At 41.1% G+C, this 20,716-nt stretch overlaps 1 long non-coding RNA gene across 1 annotated transcript; it reads left to right on the forward strand.

Annotated features, from left to right (window-relative positions):
• Positions 1–2,472: 2,472 nt before the first annotated feature.
• On the forward strand, positions 2,473–20,287 carry LOC135207155 (uncharacterized). The gene is made up of 4 exons (XR_010312899.1): positions 2,473–2,608; positions 16,835–17,064; positions 17,435–17,622; positions 19,878–20,287. It is a non-coding gene; the product is annotated as an uncharacterized LOC135207155 (long non-coding RNA).
• Positions 20,288–20,716: the final 429 nt, after the last annotated feature.

The following is a 20,716-nucleotide window of genomic DNA, read 5'->3' on the forward strand; positions in this document are numbered from 1 at the left end:
TGCAGGCCTTCGCTTCTTCCTGCCCTCATACAAAGTCCACTGCGCCTCCGACCAATCATTACATACATCACAGGGCTCGGCTCGGGTGCATTCGCGCCCCCGACACCGAGCACACAAAATATGAGGGTCAATCTCCGGGAACGATCGGAACTTCCCGCATTTACGCCCTTCGATACCCGGGCAAAGTCTCCGTGGGGTAGCGAGGCGAGGAGATTCCATCATAAATAGATAATTGATTGAAGCAATTTATTATGAAAAGAGAGAATAATTGTACTTACAATAACTCTTTCATACACAATTACAACCAAATACTCAGAAAGCAAACGACGAGAAGCGGGCAGAGAGCGTCGAACACACACGTCCATCCACTGCGAGGCCGAAAGCAAAAGTGATTTGTTTACCTCCCAGTCGCGCGCGCGCGCCTGTCGGACAAGCAGTTAACTACCGAACCCCTTGTTCGAAAGCTTACGACCTATCCAGCTGCCGCTAGTATCTTCCTATTGTAAAAGGACCGAAGGTTTGTATGCCGTGTCGGAACAACTTGTTTATTTCGTTGAATATAGGAATATATTTACTATATTAACTATTGGTTGTTCAGGGATCTAAAAGAAAACGGAAAGAAAATAATTTGCAGTAAGGAATATGCAATCGGTGTCTGGCTATACCTATCAGCACTACTGTCTAAATTCGAAGAAGAAAAGACGAGCTAGTAACTTCTTGCAAAAATAATTCTGAAAAAATGCCCTGTATTCCTTATTTTTCTTGTGATATTTCCACAAAACATATAGTATTTTGAAATCAAAATATACTAGCAAAATAACGAGATGCTTTAAGACTTAGAAAATTTGTAAGAAAAAGATGAACAACGAATATGACAACCCGTAATATGTGTAGGAAGGAAAACATTGCCAATCACCAATCAGCGGCGAAATAGGAGACATCGCCTTTACCCGATAGAGAGCAAACGTATTAAATACCATTTTCTGTGATGCAGAAAAATAGTAAGGAAAATTTGAGAACATCTCTCGCTTCAATTTCTGGAAAATGAGCAAATGAAATATTGGTCCTTGCTCCCCATTCGATGATGGTTTCAGATGCATATCCAGATTAGAATAATTTTACAAGCAAAGTTACGTAGAATAAATTATGAACTATTTCTTGGTCGTTAGTTACTTTTGAGTTAACATAACAGTTTATTATGTCCACTTTAGTATTTATATATTTCTGTACTTCTAATGATATAAAGGAAAATTAACTGTTCTAATTTTACTTAGCATTAATTTCTCATGGAATGTATTAATATTCGCAAATAAATTCAGCTTAATCTAGATAGTTTTGAGTATCATATTAGCATTAAGGCGTGCGGTAAAACTGCAGTTTCATAAACATTATATATGAGTGATACTTAATCCTTAAGGTTTACATGTTAGATTGGCATATGCTATGCTTAATTGGAAATAGTAAACTACAGCTATTCAGCTTAATTAGTACGAGACAAGAGTTACAGCAGCATAACACCAATACAATTCCCACGATACTGGCATCAGTTCATGCAACGGAATGTGGCATTGGATTCCGGGAATACTTGTAACCGAGATTCCAGGTTTATAGTTCATATATTCTGGATGGTCTGTGTTGTGTGTTTTAGATTCTGTATTCCAGTTTCTTTTTTTGCAACCTGGGCCCTGCCCTGGCTTTAAGTGGTTCATAGGTCTAGGACTCTTTATTATTTCAGTCTGAAGTTCCTTCATTTAATTGGTGGCCAGTGAAAGCTCATTTAAGGCGAAATGGCCCTAACATAAGGTGATTTATGTAACTGTAGTTTGGCTGTCTTATGCATTATATGTTGTAACTTGTAAAGTGATTAATTTAACATGTTATTATCAAGTCTGCTACAGTGGCCTTATTTTATTATCACAGTCAGAGATAAGCATTTTTAGGTATGTATAATAATCCGTCTGTATGAGAGTTTTTTTCAGATATTTTTCCACATTTCCTTATTTGGTATTTGATTCATTACCTTAATTGTTCACTATGTAGCACTCTTAGGTTTCTCATTATCTGATTTGGTTTCATTATGTGTGTGTTTTCCCAAAGTGTTTCCAAAAATTATTTTTGAACTATTAATATCCAGTTTGCTTTATTTTCATCGCATATTCGAGTCCATTCTCTTCAATGTAGTAGCCCCTATCTTTCCCCAGTATGGTTAATTGCTTTCATTCCGTAGCGTTTCTTTTGGTATGATAATTCTTTCCTTGTTGTCCAATTTTCACACAGCTACTTTCATTTAGCTATCGAATTTGGTGGATCTTTCTAAATTTTGTTTTTTTAACCACCAAATTCTGTTCTTTGCTGAAAGAGAGAGAGAGAAAACAAACATAGTAAATTGCAGAAATAGTCTTACGGTTTCTTAAACCATGTTTTTAAACAAGTTAATAAGTTTTAAAATGACTTCGTCATACTTGGGTTCCACAACCGTTGGTAACTTCATTGTTACGATGAGGAATGTTCTTGGCGTTACTGACTAAAATAGGTGTCGAGTTTGTGTGCGTGATAATTCACGAGTCTTCAGTTGAAAAGTGACTAATATTACAATTTACCTAGTTTGGTAAGTGATATTTTTTATAAGGTAATTCGCGTGACCTAACATAGTGTCATTTTCACCATGTATGGGGTAAAAAGACTGATGTAGTAGTAGCCTGTACTCTTACAAAGTGAAATTATTAGTGGTTTTATCTGTAGGGAGAACAGGATGTTAGCTGGGTATTTGTGTAATAGGTCAAGTTAATTAGTAATCTGACTTATTAGTTTTATATGCATGAAACAGGCTTAAGCATATCCTGTGAACTTGGAGTGTGTATTGTATGATAATAGGCCCACGGCTAGCTAGCCTGTCCCATTTATTTGGAGTCCACAATCAGTGACTTTACTGAAGATAAACCTATTTACGATGCAGTGTCGGTTTGGTTCATGAATATTTCTATAAGATTGTCTGTGGACAAGAATAAACTTGATCGTGTTGCCTCTGAACCTATTACAAATTTTGGTAAAATTACAGTTTCAACCATTATGGGAAAACTGGAATAAATATATATTTGTTGCATCAGAAATAATGTAGTTCCAACGGATTTAGCATTTATTTTGACTGCAAACCATCCGATTTAGAGATTTACTATGTAATTGGAGTTAAAACAACGAGTTTTTCCAGAAAAATCCCTAGACCTACCTAGACCTATCCATGGAGCACCTACAGATTCGCAGGCCCACTCGACCGCCGACCGAAATCGGCGGAAGAACACCAAAACCCATTTGGTGGCGATACCAAAACAACAACAAACAAAGTAGGGAGCGACTACATATCCGCGACGATCGATTTATGTGTGCTGTCAGTAAGGCCGTGGCGGAACGGTGCTTCGCGCCTTATCCGCATATTTAAAGATTCTTGGCAAGCACGGCATTTACGGCAAGAGGTAATATTGCGCTGCGCAAGCTTGCCACAGGGTTTACAGTAAGGCTACTTACCGTGGCAGATCACACCTGAAGGCGTTCCTGTTGAAGTCGATCCGACAAATGCTAGTGGCTCCACAACACTCGCAGTTTTTTTGCTTTAGAATGAAATTATGTCTTTGAGCATATTCAATCACAACTGCTTTACCACCACTAGACAAATAATGATAAAATTCACCGTAACCCACATTGCACTGTAAACAATCGGTAGGAAATCGAAGGTCTGTCAAAATTAATGCCAGAAGGGCCAGCCACTGCCTCTGCCATAGGTACAGGAAGACAAAATGCCGTTTTTTTGTCTTCATTATTCGAGTATTCAGTCAAGCAAGGATACCAGTGGACACTGGACAGGTAACTTTTTTTACTCCGCTGAAATGCTAGTGAAACTTAGTTTTCGACTAAAGTCGTTCGTAATTGGTTATGAAACCCATGACATAATAACGATGTCACACCTCTCAGCCAATAATGAGTAACTGGAACTGCTTTTGTTTGCGTAAGAAAGTAAGTTAGAGGGCTCATTAAAAGTAAACATTACCGTAGAGGAAACATCTCTCCTGACTTAGGAAAAATTTGAGGTAAAAACTAAATTTTTTTTTTTTCTCTGTAAGTATGCATTAGCGACAATAATGTATTGAGAAGAAGTGTTTTGTTATCACGTGCTTTACTCAGGAAAAATATTAATATAATAGATTTCCCATAATGGTTGAAACTGTAATAATACCCAAATTTTATACATAGACATTTGTGAGGTAGGCTATGGTTGTGCCGAAATAGTTTTTGGTCTTCGTAAGAAAAGTTATTTAAGATGATAAGCAACATATACCATTACTGATAAATGCAATCTCACACACCTAACCTGGCCTAGATCTATAGAACAAAATACAGGAATCCATCACAACCTCATCTACCCGGAGCAAAAATACATATTTCGAGATGAGCAAGTATTGAGAATGTGATTATTTAGTAAAAGTGACTAAAAGGAAAGACAAATGCGTGAGATTATTAGTTGGTTACTTCCTATTTAACCCTCCCACATATGAGATAGAGAAAACATAGCCTTACATTCAAGTATAGGTTAGGGAGACCAGTTAATACCCATTACCTTTGAGGTTAACAACAAAGAGGATGGCATGATATATGGCACCTTAGGTCAAGAGAGGTGAAGCAGAGGACCCCTCAGAAATTACCCCTCCCTTGGTCTGACAGGAACCTAACGTTAGTCTGTTAGGTTAGCAGGTATTCATGTACATACATAACTTACAGTTCCCTTGGTCATCTTTGGTGCATAACTGGTAAGGTTAATGATCTGATATTTGAAGCTAACCCTAGTGCCAGAATCCAGTGCCTATTGATCAGGTAAGGATGCACCCTGCATTTAACTCATTTTCATTTCTTTCCCTACCTCTCCAACACCCCAGAAAGTTTCTTATAGTGATTCTGCATATTTTGTACATGAGCTTGCTCCTTTGCAATATAGGATCTTGTACCAGAAGGAAGATAGTCAACTGGTAAGTCCCAGAGTCTTGGTAACACGATTGCACTTTGCACATTTTATTTTGCCACAAAATATCTAACTTCACTTAAATGGCAAAAGCATTTTGCACATTGTTTTTATAGCTTTTGTATCAGGCATGCTTTCTCCTGCTACTGGCTAACATTTACTGAATGTTAACAAACGTGAATGTTTATTCACTCCATTATTAAAGAGTGATTCAGCAAATAGTGGTATGAAGGTTTACAGCATAATGATTTCCCAGTTACTATAAATAATTTCTCTACTATGAGAAGTCATTGCAGAGTACTATCATAATGAATACTTGACAACGCATATGTGAACAATATGCTGTGCATTTCCCATAATTTTCAACAAGAACATGGGTTTTATAAGGCTAGTGATGATGATTGTTTGGTTTTGTTGAGCTCATAATTCAATTGTGGAGTGATTTGGCGTTCATAGTTCAACCGTGGAGTTTTGGCAGATTTTAAGTCAGTTGTGTAGTTCTGAGGAACCGTAACTTTTAGTAGTGGATTTAAACTTATTCTTTATTTTGATCATAGAAGAAGATACTTAAAATACTGAGTTTTCAAAGAGCTTATTGTTCATTGTGGACTTTTGGGGGCACAGGTTAGCATAGGGGCTTGGCTGGCTTATGGTTCAAAGGGTTTTTTTAGAAGCATGTGAAAGCTTGGTTAATTTACGTTGAGTTGTGCAACTTTGGCAAACTTACTGAACATTTGTGTCATTTTGGCTAGTTTACCATTGAAAGTCGCAGTTTTCAGAATTAACAGCATCGGCTGTGGGAGTTTTGGTAGAAAACTTGAAGCCCCGTTGAAGGACAATGAAGAGTACTGAGATCAAATGTGAGCTTTTGGAGCTTATTGCTCAGTTATTTGATTTTGGAGGAGCTTGCATCTCAGTTGTGGGATTGTTGAGAGTTTGCAGCTTAGCTGTGGGTTTTTGGGAGATTTTAACAGTAGTGGAGATTTGGAAGGTCCGTGGTTAGATGGTTATGTTTAGGGAGCCTGAAGTAAAATTTTGGCTTGTTTGTGGGACATTGGAGAGCTTGCAGCTCAGTTGTTCAGCTGACAGTGAGACGATTTGCTATAAAATAATTGTTAAGTTATTGGAAAATATAGATTTATATGTACTGAGAGAACTTATTGTAGAGTAGTCTCACATTGATTGCTCGACAATATGTGGACAGCAGTATACACATTTCCCAGAATTCTGCACAACCACAGAAGATTAGTCTTAATAGGCTATTGGTGAAGATTATTGTGGAGTTTTGTTGAGCTCATAATTCAATTGTGGAGTGTTTGGGAGCTCATAGTTCGATAATGCAATTTTTGTAGCTTACAACTCAATTGTGGAGTTTTTAGGAACCTTTATTTTGAATTCTGGAGTTGAATTTATTATTCTTTGTTGTAGTCTGATATTAAAAGCACTGAGTTTTGAGAGAGCTTATTGTTCATATGTGTCATTTTGGGGACATGGGATAACTGGGGAGCCACCAAACCTTTGGTGGCTTATGGTTCTAGTTTTTCTGGAAGCTTATGATATTCTGAGAATTTTTGGCCGCTTACCTCTTGGTTGCACAGTTTTGTAAAACCCATAGAACAAATGAGTGACTTTGGACAATTAACCATTGAAAGCTGTTAATTTAGGAAACTGTAATCTCCAAAGAAATACCCGACACAGAGTTATTATATCTAGATCTACCCGAGCAGCTTACAGCACAGTTTCTGAGTACCGGAGAATTTACAGCTCATTTGTGGGTTAATTTAGAGCACTGGTATAAATTGTGGGCTAGAGAAACTTATTACGCAGTTGTTTGGCTTTGGAGGAGCTTGCAGCTCAGTTATGGCCTTTGGGGATCTTATAGCTTAATTGTAAGCATTTGGGAGCTTTTGTCAGTTCTGGGTAGGACTTGTACAGTTGAGTTATGGAGTCTGGAGAGCCTTTAATGAAATTATGGGATACTGGAGAATTTGCAGCTCAGACACAGTTAAGAAGGCGGCTTCGTAACACTCCATAATATTGTTGAAAGCTCTTCAAAATTTCGCAATTGACCTACATTGTAAGATAGAAAAAACTCAATTGAACCACAAACTCTACAAAGCCCAGTAACATCACAATTCTGCCATAAGCTAACCAATTTCAACTGAGCTGCGAGCTGCCATTACCTCCACAAATCAGTAAAGGCCTGTCCACACGATCGGGCCTGATCGGCGGACCTCCCCTCTAACGGGCACACTTGACGGGCAAACCGTCAAATTGCCCGATGGGTCTTGTAGCAAAATCACCATGGTGGTGCCCGATGGCTAGAGCTTCGACCCTGGCAGACGTACGTTAACATTATACATTTCTTTTACGGAGCCATTCTTTGTACCATATTCTCTTCTTTTTCTTCTTTTTCCACACACACTAAGCAATTATCATGCTACACAATATCTTCTTTGCGGTAGGCACCATGTTTATCATACTGCTCTGAACACACCGCTGGCATCGTCGGACACGCCCACCTCTCCATCGTCTCACCTGTGTGGACAACATTCACGGGTAAGCCCGCCAGAATGTGGCCGTTAACCCCGGAGCACGCCGATCAGGCCTGCTCGTGTGGACAAGCCTTTAGTTTCCCAGTACTTTTCTCTACAGAGTTGTAAGTTCCCTTTTAGCATAAGTTCCACAGACACCTACAGCTGACAAAGAAGTTACTCAGTCTAAACCCCAGAAAATACCTTGAGCTTCCCAGAACTCTTACTAGTTCAATTGTGTAGGTCAATTGTGAAGTTTTGAAGAGCATGCAACGAGATTACGGTGTGTTGGGAAGCCTGCCTATTATTTGTGGTGCTCTGAGATGCATACAGTGGCTTAGGCATATTCAAGGAAGGCTGCAGCTCGACCTGCAGAGTTTTAGAAAATTTATGGCTCAATTATACACTTGTATTTTTGTACATGAACTTTCCTGTCAGATATATACTTAGCTATACGTCTCTGACGTCACGACAGAATTCAAAACTCGCGGCACACGCGACAGGTAGGTCAGGTGATCTACCTTACCCGCTGCTGGGTGGCGGATGTAAGAACCAATCTCCCTTTCCAGCCAGAATTTTTCTGTCGCCGGTGACGACTACACCTGTGGTTGTTACCTCCTGACAGCTTTATTCATTTCTCGTTGCCGTGGATTTATTTGGACTGACTTTCGGTGAAGTACCTGATCTTGTTGGCTTGGCATACGCATTTGTGGATTGTTTTTGGATATTGATTTGGATTTTTCTTTGATTTCGAGATGTCTGAGTTAGAGGTTAAGAAATCTTCTATGTTTAGAGTGTGCGCTATGGATGAATGCAAGGTGAGACTACCGAAAGCTACGGTAGATCCTCACACAGTTTGCTTTAAATGTAGAGGTAAAGAATGTTCTTTTGATAACCCGTGTAATGAGTGTGAGAAGTTGGATGAGGGTGAATGGAAGGCTCTTTCTTCCTACTTGAGGAAGTTAGAGAAAGACAGGGTGAGAAAGGCTTCTTCTAGGAGTTCTAGTAAGTCTCGTATTAGCGAGTTAGAAGAAAATCCTGTTGTAGCATTAGAACCTTCTCCAGTTTCAGCTCCTGCGCCCTGCATCGAACCTAAGGATACGACTACGGAAGTGGCAACCATGAGAGCCACGATCCTTAGCATGGAAAAGAAGATCCGTTCGTTGCAAGGTAAGAGTAGTGAAGGTGAATTGTGCAGTGACCCCAGTGCAGTGGAGGGTGCGTCTGATCGGCTCCTTAATGCTTCCAGGCCTAGACCTCTTCCAGACTCCCAGTCCCAGTTGGGAGGAGGAAAGTCAAAAGCCGCAGGAAGGTTAGGGAGAAACTCCCACCGATCAGGCGTCCCCTCGGTAGATCCTGATGCTCGTACCCAGGCTGCCCTTGTTCGCGCGAAGAAGGAGGTATTGCGCCAATGCTTCTCTTCGTCTTCCTCACCTTCACCTAGAAGAGGATGGAGCGCCTCGGATTCTTCACGACCGCTGAAGAGAGCCTGGAAGGCGCCTGGCTCCTTTCCTTCCAGCCCGGAAGTTTTTCCAGAAGAGCCGGAAGTAGAGATCAAGAAACCCAGGAGGGAGCAAGAGTTCTCGCCTCATAGTAGGATTCGAGCCTCTTCTCCGGTGGAGGATTTTACAAGATCTCCAGCTCGAATTCTTGCGGGACTGCAAGCGCAGATTTCGGCACTGGCGGGCTCCTTGGCAGGAGGAACGCGTCGGAAAGACGTCTCTCTCCCTGTCAAGAAGTCTAGGATTCCTTCACCTGTCTTACCGTCTCAGTCAGAGTCGGTTCTCTCTCCTTTATCAGCGGATGGAAGGAGGCGCTCTTCCCTCAGCAGGCGCTTGTCGTCTTCCAGGCATCAATCGCCCAAGAAGCTTTCTCCTGGTGACTACATCTCTCCAGTAGGAAGGGATCTAGCAACTAGTAGGCGTTCGTCTAAAGACAGGCGTACAGCCTCGTCCTCGCGCTCTTTTACGAAGATCCTTCATTCCCCGGATAAGAGAGCCTACTCTTTGATGGATTCGTCTAGAGACAGGATCTCGCCTTATGTTAGGCGCCTTGAGCCTAGTAGGCGCTACTCCCCAAGTAGACGCTCTCCCGCTCCCAAGCGTGGTGCGGAGGATAGGCGCTTTTCTCCTGATAGGCGCTTTTCTCCTGATAAGCGCGGCTCTACTTTTAGCCGCTCGATTCAGGACAGGCGCGTAGAGCCTGAAAGATATGTCTCTTCTGGGAGACTACCTTTTGAAGAGACACACAAGTCGGGTGCGAAGTTTGTGGAGCATGGTAGACGCCGGTCTCCTAGAAAGCGACCTTCTCCAGACCTTCGCTCTCCTGTAAGTAGGCGCCAAGAGCCTAGTAGGCGTTCGCCTCATGGTAGGCGCAGCTCGCCTGGCAGCCGCTCTCCTTTGAACAGGCGCATGGAGCCTGAGAAGCGCCTTGAGCATAGTAGGCTCTCCTCTCCTAGCAGGCGCTCCCCCTTGGAAGCCCGGAATTCTAGGAGTAGGATTAAGGAGAAAAGAGCACGCACTCATCAGAGTAGGAAGGACTCATTCGAGAGGAGCTCTCCAGAAACTTTGGCTTCCCCTGATAGGCGCCAGTCTACTACTAGACACTCTCTGGACAGGCGCATTTCTTTAGAGAAGGCTCACTGCACTCGTAAAGAAGCGGAGGGTTCTTCAGTGGATGAAGTTGAACCTTCAGAAGAGGATTTGGTGAAGGACTCGTCAGTTTCGTCCTACAAGATCCTTACAGATCTACTTCTTCAAGAGTTTGGAGACTCCCTTACTCCCGTCGCTCCTCCGTCTCCTCTCTCTTTATTCTCGACTTCGAAGAAGACGAAAGTTTGTTCCTGTGTGAGGATGAAGCCAACCATCTCAATGAAGAAGGCTTTGAGAGGTGTTGGTGATTGGCTGCTTTCTAAGGAAGAGAAAGGGAAAAACTGTGTTTTTCTTTCCCTCCTTCCAAGCTTACGGGCAGACTCGGATTTTGGTACGAGTCTGGAGAACCCTTAGGTCTGGGTCTTCCTTCATCGGCGGATGCGGACTTCTCTTCTCTGGTGGATGCAGCACGACGCTCGGCTCTTTTGTCGGCTAAAACGACCTGGGCTATGAACGAGCTTGACCACCTGCTGAAGGGAATGTTTAGAGTCTTGGAAGTCTTCAACTTCCTTGACTGGTCTTTGGGGGTCTTGGCTAAGAAGACTCAGAACCCGGATGCTATTTCGCCAGAAGATCTAAACAGTGTTCTAACGTGCATTGACAAGCAGTTGAGATGGATCGAGCGAAATAGCCTCCCTCTTTGGAGCAGGGATCCCTTAGAGATCAGTCTTCTGCTCTTTTCTTGACGAAGTCTGTTTCGCATGCCCAAAGAGCCTCTCTCCTGTATTCGCAGCTCTCGCCTCTGCTTTTTCCAAAGAAGATAATCCAGGACATCTCAGGATCTATCTCTGCGAAGGCGACTCAGGACATGCTCGCACAGTCGGCACGGAAGCCTAAGACCTCCTTCCAGACGAAGACTAAGAAGGAGACTCCAGCTAGACAGGAGCCCTTTCGAGGGGGCCCCCCTTCTAGAGCCTCTACCTCGAGAGGTAATAGAACTTTCAAGAGAGGTAGATCCTTCTCACGCTCTGTCAGAGCTAAGAAGTAGGGAAGTAGTCCTCCAAACACCAGTAGGTGCCAGACTTCTAAGATTCTCGGAAGCCTGGACAAAGAGAGGAGCGGACAACTGGTCCCTCTCTATAATAAGGAAAGGATATCTGATTCCTTTTACGGAAAGACCACCGTTGACAACGACTCCGAGGGAGTTGGTGGCCAGGTACAGGGATCCCATCATGAGCCTTGCTTTAACACAAGCAGTGGAACAAATGTTCGAGAAAGAGGCTATAGAGCTAGTGAGCGACCCTTGCTCAGCGGGCTTTTACAACCGCCTTTTTCTAGTTCCAAAAGCCTCAGGAGGATGGAGACCGGTTCTGGATGTAAGCGCCCTGAATTTCTTTGTAGAAAAGAGGAAGTTCGCCATGGAGACGACATCCTCAGTGTTGGCGGCCCTTCGGCCAGGGGACTGGATGGTGTCCCTAGATCTTCAGGACGCTTACTTCCATGTGCCTATCCATCCTTCGTCAAGAAATACCTCAGGTTCATGATGGGAGGAAGGATATTCCAGTTCAGGGCCTTGTGCTTCGGCCTTTCAACAGCCCCTCAGGTCTTTACAGGCCTAATGAAAAATGTAGCAAGATGGCTACATTTGGAGGGAGTCAGAGTGTCCCTTTACTTTGGACGACTGGCTGATCAGAGCCAAGTCTCAGGAAAGATGTTTGGAGGACCTACAAAAGACCCTTTTCATGGCAAGTTCTCTGGGACTTTGGTGAACTTTCAAAAGTCTCAGTTGATCCCCAGTCAAGATCGTATCTATCTGGGGATTCGGATGGCTTCTCTGGATTTTCGGGCTTTTCCGTCTCCAGAATCGGATAGCCCGAGGGTCAGAGAAAGTCAAAGCCTTCCTAGAGAAAGAAGTATGCACAGCGAGGGAGTGGATGAGTTTGTTGGGGACACTCTCCTCGTTGGAGCAATTCCTTTCTCTAGGAAGGTTGCACCTCAGACCTCTCCAGTTCTTTCTCCATCGAAACTGGAGGTGTCGTTCACAAAACCTAGAGTTCTCCTTCGAGATTTCAAAGGAAATCAAGAAGGACCTCTCTTGGTGGGCCAACCCTCTCAAGTTTGCAGAAGGGATGTCCCTTCACATTCCGAACCCCAACCAAGTGTTGTATTCCGACGCCTCGGAAACAGGTTGGGGAGCGACGCTCGGCTCAAGAGAAGTGTCAGGCACCTGGAACAAGGAACAGGTGACCTGGCACATCAACAAGAAGGAGCTGATGGCGGTTTGGCTAGCTTTGAAAGCTTTCGAGCCCCACGTCCTAGCTTCAACAGTTCAGATCAACTCGGACAACACCACGGCCCTGGCTTACATCAGGAAGCAAGGGGGGGACTCACTCTTTCTCCCTGTACGAGACAGCAAAAGAACTTCTGCTTTGGGCAGAAAAAAGGAAGATTTGTCTCCTTACCAGGTTCGTACAGGGAGAAAAGAACGTCAGAGCAGACCTCCTAAGCAGGAAAGATCAAGTCCTGCCGGCAGAGTGGACTCTGCACGAAGATGTTTGCCAGGACCTGTGGAAGCTTTGGGGCAAACCTCATATAGACCTCTTCGCCACAGCCAAGAATATGAGGATAGCCAACTACTGCTCTCCGATATCGGATGGACCCGAGGGCAGTGTCGATAGACGCGTTCCTGCTAGATTGGAAGGGTCTAGACACGTATGCTTTTCCTCCATTCAAGATACTGGGAGAGACTCTAAAGAAATTTGCAGAATCGGAGGCAGCAAGGATGACGCTGGTAGCCCGTTCTGGCCCGCACAAGTATGGTTCACAGAGGTACTGGAATGGTTAGTAGATCTTCCGAGAACATTACCACAGAGGATCGATCTGCTCAGACAACCCCACTTCGAGAGGTATCACAAAAACCTCCCCGCTCTAGATCTGACTGGCTTCAGACTGTCAAAAGTTTGGTCAGAACGAGAGGCTTTTCGGCAAGAGTTGCAACGGCTATCGCAGCAGCAAGAAGGCCTTCTACCCTTAGAGTCTACCAATCGAAGTGGGACGCGTCTTTCGGCGATGGTGTAGGAACCATCACTTTTCCTCTTCCAGTACCTCTGTGACACAAATAGCAGACTTCTTACTTTTCCTTAGGGAAGAAAGTGGATTGGCGGTATCAACCATTAAAGGCTATCGTAGCATGCTATCTGCAGTGTTTAGGCACAGAAACTTAAACATTTCAGAAGATAAGGACCTTCATGATCTAATAAGATCGTTTGAAACATCCAAGAAGGTTTCTCCAGGGGTTCCGAGTTGGAATCTGGATGTAGTGCTACGTTACCTGAGGTCCAATAAGTTCGAACCGCCTCAGTCTGCATCGTTTAGAGACCCTCACGAAGAAGACAATTTTCCTCATGGCATTGGCTTCCGCAAAAAGGGTTAGTGAACTCCATGCACTAGAAGGAAATGTGGGATTCAGAGGAGATGCAGCTATCTGTTCATTCCTTCCTTCGTTCTTAGCCAAGAACGAGAACCCCTCAAATCCTTGGCCTAGGAGCTTTGAAGTACAAGGATTGTCTGCATTAGTAGGCGAGGAAGCAGAGAGGTCTCTTTGCCCCAGTAAGAAGTTTGAAATTCTATCTACAGAGAAAGAAAAAACTTAAGGGCAATGATGTCAACCTTTGGTGCTCTGTAAGAGATCCAAGGAGGACACTTTCGAAGAATGCGCTTTCTTTCTTTATCAGAAGCCTGGTGAAAGAAGCGCATGCGATATGTGAGGAAAGTCAATACAAAGTTCTTAAGGTCAAAAGCTCATGAGGTAAGAGCTATTGCCACGTCATTGACTTTTAACAAAAACATTATCCCTGAGTAATATTATGAAGGCAACATTCTGGCGTTGCAACTCAGTCTTTGCAAACCACTATCTGAGAGACGTCAAAATTACGTATGAAAAGTGCTTCGGGTTAGGCCCGTACGTATCGGCGGATTCGGTGCTGGGGCAGGGAGCTGAGACATATCCTTAGTAGTATATATTTTTTCCCCTTGTTAGGTTGTAAGTTTTTGGTTGTTTGAAAGAACATGCGGGTAGGCATGTTTTTCATTTCGTAGTGCTAACAATGATTAGATTGGTTAGGTGATCGGTGTGTTTGAGCCCTCCTTGCAATGATAGTGGTTAGGTTCTGTCATATAAGTGGGCGAATCCCCGTTGACAGATCCTGCTCGGATTCTATCAAGTAAGCGGACAACCAAATCCCTTTGATAGACCCAAAGAGTCTGTCAGCTGTAGGTCACGCCCTCGCTGAAGCTCTTAAGGCAACGCAGACTCATAGACAGTAACTACGAAGTCTTCTGCCTAAACAGGTAAGAACCAAGGTTGTTTTTACATCCTACAACTAGTGTTGTTTTCCCCTTTTTTCCATATTTATATTGCTGTCTCTTTCCCTCCACCAAGGGTGTCAATCAGCTAAGTATATATCTGACAGGAAAGTTCATGTACAAAAATGTTATTGTTAGTATACAATAAGGTTTTGTACATACTTACCTGGCAGATATATACGATTGATGGCCCGCCCAGCCTCCCCTCAGGAGACCGGTGGAAGGAAAAATTCTGGCTGGAAAGGGAGATTGGTTCTTACATCCGCCAACCCAGCGGCGGGTTCATAAGGTAGATCACCTGACCTACCTGTCGCGTGTGCCGCGAGTTTTGAATTCTGTCGTGACGTCAGAGACGTATAGCTAAGTATATATCTGCCAGGTAAGTATGTACAAAACCTTATTGTATACTAACAATAACATTTTTTAGAGAACTTATGGCTCAATTGTAAGATTTAAGACTACAGTACATATAAGACAACAATAGGTTTTAGGATCTTGTTGTCTCTAATGTGAGTTATGCTGAGCTCGTGGTACTTTTTGGTCTTTAGGGGAACTCGTAGTTCTGTTGTGAGGCTGAGTAGCCCAATGTGAGCTGCAGGGGAATTTAAAACTCAGTGGAGTTTTGTAGTTTACAACTAAGGAGAAGTATTGGGATATGTACCCTTCAGAAATTTACAGCTCGGCATTGAAGTTTCATGTAGCTTCTGGCTTGACTGGCGAGATTTGGCAAGTAAACTCATTTGTGGAGGTATGGAACCTTACAGTTGTTGACATTGGTTAGCTTGTGGCAGAATTGTGAAGGTACAGGCTTGGGGAACATGTGGCTCAATTGAGTTTTTTTTTTTTTTTTCACATTATAGACCAGTTTTGAAGTTTTGAATAGCTTGTAACCAAAATAACGTAAGGCTTTAGGTACTGTATGGCTGAACTATGGGCTATTGTGGAGTTTATGACTCAGTTGTGGGACTTTAGGGGTTAATGGCTCAGGTATTTCAAAGGGTGGCTGCAGCTCAACTGCAGTGTTTTTGTGAATTCATGTTTGGAGGTTTTGCCACAAGTAGGAGTTCTGGGAAGCTCAAGGTATTTTCTGGGTTTTAGACTGAGTGACTTCTTTGTCAGTTGTAGGTGTCTGTGGAACTTATACTGAAGGGGAAACTTACAACTCTATAGAGAGAAGTACTGGGAAACTTACCCATCAGTAATTTACAGCTCAATATTGAAGTTCCATGTATCTATTCCATGACTGGTTAACTGATTTGTGGAAGTAATGGAAGCTTGCAGCTCAGTTGAAATTGGTTAGCGTGTGGCAGAAGTGTGATGTTACTGGGCTTTGTAGAGCTTTTGACTCAAATGAGTTTTTTCTATCTTACAATGCAGGACAATTGTGAAATTTTGAAGAGTTTTCAACAATATTATGGAGTGTTAAGAAGCCTGCTCCTTAATTGTGGGGCTTTAAGAAACATGCAGTAAAATGTAAGGCTTCAGGATCGTATGGCTCGACTATGGATTTATGGTTCAGTTGTGGGTTTTGAGGAGTCAGTGGCTGAGGGTTTGCTGAGGGGAGAGTGCAGCTCAACTGCTGGGTTTTCTAGAACTTATGGTACAACTGAGACATATTTTTGAGAACTTATGGCTCAATTATAAACTTTTAGGTGCCATACAATTTTGGGTTTTGGGAACTTCTGTTTCTAGTGTATGTTATGGGAGCTCATGGTATTTTATGGTGTTAAGGGAACTTGCAGTTATGTTGTGAGGCTGAGTTGCTTTTTTGTCAGCTGTATGACTTATCGAGTATATGCTTAAAGAGGAAATAACTCAGTGGTGTTTTGTAGAGCTTACAGCGTGATATACGTATCGAGAAATAAACTCTTCAGTATCTTATGTCCAGACTGGTCAGGTATGCAGGTAAACTTATTTGTGGATGTAGGGAATTTTACGGCTCAGTTGTTAAGATTGGTTGGCTAGTGGTAGAATTTTTGTTTTAAGGAACTAGGGTCTAGACTTAAGCTCTGCATATGACCGTTGCTGAGGTAGTTTATGCATCGATTGTTTGACCCCAGATGTATATATGTTTTATGTAAAGCTAGCAATATCAAATATATTTTTATATTTGGCTGAAAAAAGAGTTTGATCTACTGTATCAAACTGTCAGATGTATAGTACTTGGTATTACTCGATGGTCTGCTCTGCCTTGTAGCTGAAGAATAATTTATCCAATATATTATGCTGTCAGATGTACAGTTCTTGGAATTACTCATAAGATACATAAGTAGTTGCAAAATTTGTAAAAATATCCTATGTAATGACATAAGGTTTTTATTTTTGTTCGATTTCAGATACACCTAATTGAACTTCGGAAGAGATGATCTGAGCTCAACAGCTGTTATGTTTTGAAAATGAGTATCTAGCTGAGTCACCTGTTGCTTCTACAACCTGACAATGAAAACTCTCCATTAGCTATGTTTTGCTATTTAGTTTAAATCCAGTATTTAGGCTGACAAGCATCTGACGTATATTAAACCTCAACAACCAAAACATGACTCCATAAAATAGACAATGCATCAAGGTACAATCTTGAAAGACAAATTTAGTAGATTTTGTGCACCACTGGTCAAACTATACCACACGAATAAAACCAAGCATTATATTCATGACTATGTGCCATTATATTAGTCAATTTATTCACGTGCAATCTACTATTAATAGACTGTAAATGAAAAACTTTGACATTTGAGAAATTAAATTGACCAAATTCTCATTGCTAGTCATTGCTTTTTTTTATCACTATTATTGGGGTTCCTAAGGGCACTACAGTGTCCTGCGTATCAGTAACTGAGAACTGTAATCGTGTTTGTTGTTTCATGACTAATTTTTATATTGCTCAGGTTTTTTTAATACTGACTTACGTATCTCTAACAGGTCACTTTTTTTCCCAGGATGGTTTACTCCGTTACTCTTGCCAAGATGATCTATGCTATAGCAAAGATGCATGCAAGCTATTACCAGTACACCAACTCATCGTCAAGATAATTTGAGTCAGTAGTAACCCTGTTGTTGACAATGCATCCAAGGAAACATCACCAGTAATGACTTGAAATCTATATCTTCTGGTGATATTTTTGATGTTAGTATTACCAGCGTATCTACACAAGTTCCATTGATTTCCAGTTGTACCATGAACAACTTATCTTCCATGGGTGAAATTACTTTAGACATCACAAATTACAATAAAGAAAATAGTAATAATTAAAATTTTACAAAAGTCTTGCTTTTCGAGAACATTGGCATGATAAAAACTTCACAGTTTACAGTTGAGTATCCCGAACTCTAATAAAATGGTTTGGAAAATATATAGATTGGTTTCAAGGTCATTGTTAAACCTGGGATTCACAACAACAAAATGAAACCCCTATTGTAAAACAAAAACTTTTAGTGTTTTCAGTACGTCTCAGTTTAATCGGGCTCCCATTTGTTGAACAATTACAAAATCATCTATTTTCGACTGTCAAATTTATAGACTAGATTTGGTCTCCCTTGCCCCAAAGTAATATCAGTTAATTGGGTAACAGAATTTTTTGTCTGTTGGTTTTCACCTTAGCTGTAGCTATCGAGTTGTAGACTTAACAAGTTAGTTTAACCTGATTGCTTGATACATACTGCAAGCGATGAATTTTGTGGAAGTATTTATTTGAAATGGTTTAGTGGCTGGTTAATTCTTTACCAAGCGAGTTTTGGAATGTTTTAAAAATGATGTTTTGAATCCCGGGGCTAACAATGTATTGTCGTGAGAGATGCAAGAATTGTGAACTGAGAAATCGAAGAAAGGCTACAAATGTTCTTATGCTGTCTTTCTCTCTTGATCAACATTCGCTATTGTTGATGGTTTCACATTAATGATCTTAAGAAATGTTGAGCCATATCTAGAAATAGAGAAGTACACTGGTTTGATTAGAAGTAATGTTTGGGAATAGTACTGAATTAACAAAAAAAAATGCAAATGCAAATCATATCAGTCCAAAATTTAATAATAATCAATAATAATACCCTGTAGTGGGTAATGCTGTCACTGTACCTCGATCAGTGCATTGTAGGCATTACTTAAGGTTCTTTGCAGCATCCCTTCGGCTCCTAGCTGTAGTAACCATTATTACCTTTACTGTAACTCATTTCGTATTCTCTCTCTTACCATCTTACTTTCCACCCTCACTGAACAATTGTTTCATAGCACAACTGCGAAGATTTCATCCTTGTTACACATCTCCAATCTTTTTACTCTCAATGTTCCTTCCAGTGCTCTGTTTTTGGCCCAAGTTTTATTTCCCGATCCATGTTTAAATGCAATGGATAAAAATGTATTTTGTAGAAAGAGATACAAGGATTTTAAAATGCGGAAATCAAAAGAGAAGCGACCAATATTATTACAGAATTTTTCGTTCTTATTCAGCACCTGTTGCAGATGGTTTAGTATATTAGTCTTTGTAAATATTAACTCGTAAAGACACAGACACTGGTTTGATAGAAGTAAATTGACTAAAACAATAATTTAAAGTGTAATAATAGTCGTCCAGAAAGTAATGTAGACTATAATAGCAGCAACAGTCCAGACCAAAGTGCTAAGTTTTAGTTACAAGATTAACAAGAGTAATGTCATTACAGTTAGTTACAAGATTAACAAGGGTAATGTCATTACAGTACTATTATGGACAAAAAATGCCCTACGCCGCGTTTTAAAGGGAAACATTTAATGACGTAATTATTTATTAAAAGACTGAATCCAGAAAGGAAAACCTGGAAATTATTTTGATTTTTAAGAATTTTGGATTGCTGTATCCTGACGAAAATACAGAACGGTACTTTTAAGTGCTTAAGCTCAGCAATGCATTGATCCAGAAGTTTTTTATTTAACAGTTTGTGTATAATAAATTTCTTGGGTAGTTGGTGTATGTATGTATTTTGTTTTTACTTACATCTCGCGTACTCCAATACAGTAGCAATATTTCCTATTCATAGAATATTCAAAATATTACTCTTGGTAGTTACAAGAGCTTTCTTTCCCATTGACAGAATATTCAAAATATTGCACTTGATAGTTACAATAGCTTTCTTTCCCATTGACAGAATATTCAAAATATTGCACTTGATAGTACATTAGCTTTGTTGACCATTGACAGAATATTCAAAATATTACTTGGTAATTACAGTAGCTTCGTTTACCATTGACAGAATATTCAAAATATTATTTGTTAGTTACAGTAGCTTTGTTTTCTTCCCATTGACAGAATACTAGTTATTCTCAAAGATCGATCGTGCCGTTTAAAAACTCTTTGTAGTTTTTACATTTTTATTTATATTTTCCGTCTAATTTTTTCTTCCTTACAGGCTGTAATTGCTGATGGCACGGTTAGAGGTAGTCGGTGATTCTAGACAATATCTGCCTTCCTATGGTGAAATTAATTGACGGTTTCTGCCCTCCTTTGGAAACGTAAATTGGACACTGATGGAAGTCTCGGACACTTAATGGATCATCAGCTCAGCACGCCGATGGAAAAAGTCTGACAATGGATCAGCAGCTTAATTTTCGAATGAAGAAACTGGACTATCAAAAATATGTTCCAAGCTATGGCAGCTAAAGGTGCTAGGACTCGATGTGGGTGAAGAACTTTTATCTGCTTAAGGTCTTGTCACTGATGTTTTTGGTAGTTCAGTTTCTTCTTTGGGAAGTTGATGCTTGAATCATAAAATTTGTACCTTAAAAATCCATTTAATTTAAGTAATGTAAAATAAAAAGAAATCACTCCCTGACGCTCTTTTATTTAAATTTTTAAAATACCAAAAGGGTGGTGTAGGTTACTCTTAATTACAAAATTCATCTTTTAATTTTTTTTCGAGTCTAACATTACAACGACTCGTGTAGACGAGCGAGTGTTCTCAGCATATAAGGCAACCAGACAGGTGCCACAACCCATTTCAGAAAACACTCTCGACTCAGTCCTGGAGCAAGTGTTTCGAGTTGTATATCTGTTCAGAAAAGAAAGGAATCTATCACAGCCTTGTGATTTTGCCTCACAAATATCCGAGTTAGTCCTTCCAGTACTTAAGAACTAACCCATTTTCTATTTTTGGTATTCAAGAAGTAATTTCCTTGAGAATTATACTCTACTTGGTCACTCGCAAATACGAGTTGCCAGAAGTAATATTTACAACTGTATTTCTTTTGT

This window comes from Macrobrachium nipponense, chromosome 32 (genome assembly GCF_015104395.2).
Source record: "Macrobrachium nipponense isolate FS-2020 chromosome 32, ASM1510439v2, whole genome shotgun sequence".
Taxonomy (NCBI): Eukaryota; Metazoa; Arthropoda; class Malacostraca; order Decapoda; family Palaemonidae; genus Macrobrachium; species Macrobrachium nipponense.